The 6,100-nt window shown below is 35.0% G+C and overlaps 1 pseudogene; it reads right to left on the bottom strand.

Moving 5' to 3' along the window:
• Positions 1-1,416: 1,416 nt before the first annotated feature.
• LOC118624659 lies at positions 1,417-1,968 on the bottom strand (annotated as a pseudogene).
• Between the last annotated feature and the right edge of the window lie 4,132 nt (positions 1,969-6,100).

Genomic DNA, 6,100 nt, shown 5'->3' with positions numbered 1-6,100 from the left:
CAGATAATCCCAGAATTTAGACATTAAAATCTCCTGGTCTTACCCTGATGTTTTAATTTTTTAACATATTATTTCTGTTTTTCTGTTCTATTTTATATTCTGGATAACTTTCTTTATTTTTCAACCCTTTAACTTATTTGTAAATTTTAACTCATTAAAATTAATTTGATTTTCCATATTATGAATTATATAATGTGTGTGTTTATCTGCTCCTTGCCTTGTTCCCCCCTCCCCACTTTTTTTTGGTGATTGTTTATTTGATTGCTTTGTCTCTGTTTTTGTGCGAGGAGCTTTCTTTGGATGTCTTTTGATCTTTTCTACATCACAGGTAAATGAAAGGAACTAAGAAGTATTTGAATAGTTTTCCATGTGGGCATTTACTGTCCCTGTTTGGCTTCTCTGGGAGGTGATCAAGCAATGCGTGATACACTTAATGCTGTCACTTAGAGGGCTTTTCTCTTGGATCAATTTCTCCAGAGGAGTTCTTTTTCCAGCACAGTGGGTTTATAGACTATCACAAAATCTGTTTTCATATTGACAACTTAGCATTTCCTCTGCTATATCTGTTATTCTAGTATTAAGAACCCCTTGGAGACTTCAATTTCATCAGGAAGGAACACTTATTCTTGCAAGAATGGGCCATGCATGCTCATTGCCTTTTGTTGGGGGATGAGAAGGGAATGTATGACTGCTATTTACATTGAGTTGATAAATTCTCGTTTCTAGATTCATCCTTTTCTTTTGTCCCCTAAGATAACTGGTGCCTCAAGCTTCTCTGTATTAGTCATTATTTGGATAATCCGATTTGCTATTCAGGGACATTTGCATTTTTATTATGTAGAATTTAACCTGTTCATGTACAAATAGTTGCATATGCCTCCTGTCTTGCAAAACTAATGTATTTCAGCTACTGCATCTATACCTCTATTTTATTTATCATGTGAGTGTATTATTCCAAGAATTATTTTAAGGACATTTAGTTTTAGAAGGAAATAGAGATTATTTCACATATTTAAACCATATTTCACATGAAAGTTCCAAAGAACAGTTTCTACTGTTTTTACAGTCTCTATTGTTGAATCAAGTATGTGTGTGTGTATGAAGGAATGCATATAAAGAAGGAATTACGCTGTATTCATATTTTTACTATGAAGACGATTATATTTTATTTTGCAGTATCGTGATACTTGTTTATATTCTTTGCTCTATTGCAAGCCTTCTTTATGCAATATGATATCTAACTTTTTTTTGGGTGGGGGTACCAAATTACTTTATTTGAAGGAATGGTACAAATTAAAAGATGTAAGTGGATGATTTGTTACAAGTTATAGAAAAGGTAAAGGTAACACCAACATTCACATATTGTTTTGGTGACCAGGGATGTCACCTCCGTGGCTATGGGAAGCCAGCTAAGGCTTAGCTCTCGTCACTGTCTCCCACGGTGTGCTTGTCAGAGATACTCTGCCAGGCCAGTTTCAGGGGCCCCCAATCTGTGCAAGTTGGTTATGTGGTCATCCAGTTCTTTGATGGATTTCACCTGCTCATTCAGGTAGTGAGTGTCAAGGAAGTCACACAAGTGAGGGTCATTTTTGTCAAATGAGCCAGTTTGTGCAAATCCAGTAGTGACTGATTCACACTTTTTTCCAAGTGTAATGCACACTCCATCGCATTCAGCTCATTCTCCCAGTCATCACGGTCTGGTGTCTTCATATCCTGGAGGAAGATTGGGCCACCTAGTTGGTTCTGCAGCTTCATCAGTTTCTCAGCTTGTTCCCTCTCTTCATGAGATTGGTGACGAAAATATTTGGCAAAGTTCTTTAAAGCCACATTATCGCGGTCAAAGTAGTAAGGCATAGACAGGTAGACGAAGGAAGCGTAGAGCTCCAGGTTGATCTGGCGGTCGATGGCGGCCTCTGAGCCCTGATGGAAGTTCTGGTGCACCTGCGAGGTGGGCGCGGTGGACGTCATGGTGGGCCGCTAAGGAGGGGCGGCTGTGTGTGCTGGAGCAGGAGCCTTGGGGATGTCCCAGGCGCTGTGAGGAGGTGGCAGAAGGCTGGCTCAGGTGGCTGGAGGGGATGGGTCAACCACCGGTTCTGTCCAAGCACTGTTGAAGCAAGAAACCACGGCGACTCTCCGTGAAGACTGTATGATATCTAACCTATTTTTTGAATCTCTTATAGAGACTAAGACAGTTGTAGCATATATAGTTAAAAATGATAAGTGAATCGCTATATGTTATAAAATACAACAGTGGAAAATTATATAGCGATGTCTTTTATAAAATAATTCCTTCTAGATTTATCACTTTTAAAAGTCAGATATTGAAATTTTGGGGTTTTTTAAAGTATGTTTCTTTACATCAGTGTATTTTCATTATATAACAAACATTTCTAATAATCACTCAAACATCTTTGGGCCACCTGAATGTCTGCCGATATGGATTACTCAGTCAAGGCAGCTCAATGGCCACATTTCTGTTCCACATCCTTCATCCCTGTCCAGTCATGTGCTTCCTGACTGATCAGGGGAGAGAACGGTAGTATCACTGTTTCACCCTCAATTTATAAATCCTTTCTTGACATAATTGGATTTTACAGGTAAGCATATTTTCGCATCTAAGCACATAGAGGGGCATTAATATATCCAAACACAATAAAAACCATTACATGGTGGAAAATATATACATTAGGAATGATCAATAACAAAAAGTCTGTGTTTTAAGCCATTATTATCTCATCTTTTCAAATATTTCATTATTGTAGCATTGTCATCTACCAAAGTAGAATTCATGGACATTTCGGGGGGTGGGGTGGATAATGCATTTGAATTTATACTTCACTAATAATATAATAAAATACTGCATATTAGTCTTTAGTCAGAAAATAAGTGTTCTATACTCATCATTTGGTCAACTTATGACCTACAAAGAATATTATAGCTAGAAGGGCACATGGCCACCCAGAACAATTTATATACTTTTTGTTAAAAAAACAAATTGTATTCAGAGACTGAGAGCTTAATAAGTGTCAGAGCAGAAATTCAATTCCCTTCTCTTGAGTCATACAGAAGCATTTATTTTGCCAGAATTCAATATTATACTAAGTTGTTTATAGTTTTAATTTAAAAATTTAATTTTCAATTTAAAATAAGTTAATGTTTAAAAGCCTTTACGTTTTAGAGCAGTTAGGGTTGACTTTTAATTATAAAAAAAATACATATTTATTATAGAAAATCTGAAAACCTTGAAATAATTGAAAATAAAAATATGTTCATAATCAAACCACTTTGTTTCTTTTCAAATTAAGCAAATATTTTATACAAATTAATTCAATTGTTAGTCAAGGAAAGCGTAGCATAGAGAGATTCATCTGTTTATCACGAGACAAGGGGCTTTAAATATGTATAGAAATAACAAAAAAATTAAGCTTCATTGTTTTCAAACATAGGCATAAGCTTCACCCAATTTATGGGGCAGGTGGAAGGCATTAAGATCAGATTAAGACCAAAGGATTATAAAGTAAAGGCAATTTTAAACTTGTTTGATTGTTTCTGATCCCTCAATTACAGAAGATTGCTTTTCTTAAAAGACTTTACTGCCTGTTATGGTGGGAGTGTTTTTACACAGATTATTTTTAAGCCTCGTAAGGATTTATAAATATGTTTTAACTGTTGTTGTAAGACTGATGTATTATGGCTTCTGCTTTCTTCTGTTTTAGTTCAATAAATCTCCAAGTTCATATACCCTAGATTTGTGATTGGACATTTTAATTCACAAACCATGATTTTTCTTCCTGACCTGTATAGAAAGGAGGGTCAAAGCCATGAAACATATTAAATACTTAAAGTTTTCTGGTGTTCTATGCATATTATGGATCCTTTAAGAAAACTTTAAGATGTTAATATTGATCATTTGTGAAAGGGGCTACGCCATTTAAAAAATTTAATTTTAGGTATTTTAACATTGTTAAGGATAATATTACATATTTAGTAGCAATTACTTTTACATTATTTTACACACACTAACTTGTTAATATACTGACAATAAATTTACTTTTAAAAATATCAATGAATTAAAATAGTGACATCGGTTTGTATAAGAACAAAGCTGAGTTTGCAACACCTTGATAATTTAAAGTTAGAATATAAAATGAAATTCATATACTGACTGCATGCTATTTACTTGTATATTTTTTTATGATTCTCCTTCATGACCATCTAAATTATTCTACTGTTTTCATAAATAGTAATTAGCTCATTCTATAAAACTGAATTGGAAGACAGTTTGGTTTGAATGTAGTGTTTTGAATTTAACCCTATAATAGGGTATATCCTGAGACCATAATAAATTGCCTACCAGGTTACATTTCATCTTAATTCACTAGCTACACATGCATCTGATTATGTTCAATCAAAACATATTAATTAATCTGCTATATGCCTCATACATAATGAAAAATGTATAATCATAAAGCAATATTAATTTTAATGAATAATATAATCAGCTAGATAAAAGAAATATTTGGGAAGCGAAAATTGAAAGCTGATAATTTTGTTGAACAGAAGAACAATTCTGTGAACTGTGTGTGCAAACTCCTCTTCCTACATGCAAAACCCTCGGAAGAGACCTGTAGGGCTTGGTCAAATAAGAACTGTTTTGGGAAGGTGTTGCTCATTATGGTTTGACTATCCTGGTTCATGGAAATAATGTTTAATCAAAGCCAATCACAATAGTAAATGACTGATTTCATTTCACTCCCTGAATTCATCGGGGATTATCAAGAGGGTATAATTTTCACACAGGCAGATTCTGTAAAATATGGAGCTTTGGGAATTGAGACGTTGTCTAGATGGTCCCTTGACTCCCTCTTAGCTGCAAAATAAGGTTGTGTGTGTGTTTTTATTTTTAGAAAATGCCTTGTCTTTGCTTCCAAAAGGAATGGCTCATAAATTTCTTTGTAACTATTAGTAAGAAAAAAAAATGTTTTTATTTCAAAGGTAAGGAAAATTGACTTATATTATACAGAAGTCTAATGTATTTTTTGGATGAAAATAGTTTTTGAAATTGTATACTTTGTTTAATCCTGCTGCAAAGAACATATTATTAAGACATATTTTACAGTCCCAGAATTTTTATTTTTATTTTTTTTTCACCATTTTCACAGTTTGGGAAAGTTGGATACATTCATGCCTTCAGCTTTAGATGGAATTCCTTCATTTATTTGAATCTCTTGAAACTTCTTTTGTAAACCATAATCCAAGTCCAGTTAACAAAACAATCCTAAATGATATAATAGCATGTGGCTTAAAGTAGTGATAAACAATCCTCCAGCACATTGCTACATATGACATTCATGTTTGAGCTACTACAAAGGCCTCCGAGCAGAAAGAAGCATAAATCAGTGCAAGCTGTGGAAACAATAGCTTTCCAAATATTGTACTCTCGTGTCGACATAGTGCCACAACACGCAAACATAACAGAGCCTGGATGAGACCACACTCAGGATTTCAAAGGAAAATACACACAGCCACACTACACAGATGCCGCCCCTCTCCTGGTATACACACATCTGTCCCAGTTGTGAAACAGGCTGTTGGCCTCAGAGTGGACCGTGGTGGCCCTCCCATAACTGTTTGATTTGGGTGGTGCTCGCACTAAGTGGAGATTTTAGAAGGATTTCTAGAGTACCATTTGCTGGAATGTGCTTCCTACTGAGGCCTTGCCACACTTTTCTGATATTTACACGGGGACAATTTTAGAAGCAATATATTGAGATTTAGGTTTTCTATTAATAGTCTTTAGTGGTGGTAATGCCTGCCAGGTACACAAAAATGCTCTTTTTGTACAAGGAACTTAATAGTAGCCAATTTATTCATAGTCCTAATCCAAAATGACTGAAGAATGCTCTAGCTGCAGTAAATTCACCGCTGCTCTAACTGCCCCCATTGCAAATGATAAGGAATCAACTTTGCCCCTGTCCTCTGCCTCTCCTACCAATTAATTGAGCATGAGATAACATTTTTGTGTAAGACATAAGGTTTGGGGATTTTTACAGCTTTTAGTCATGGTGTCTGATAAGTTTTCACAAACCACTTAAGTATT

Source organism: Molossus molossus, unplaced genomic scaffold, assembly GCF_014108415.1.
Source record: "Molossus molossus isolate mMolMol1 unplaced genomic scaffold, mMolMol1.p scaffold_m16_p_10, whole genome shotgun sequence".
In the NCBI taxonomy this organism is placed as follows: domain Eukaryota; kingdom Metazoa; phylum Chordata; class Mammalia; order Chiroptera; family Molossidae; genus Molossus; species Molossus molossus.
This window is presented reverse-complemented; position numbering and strand designations above follow the sequence as displayed.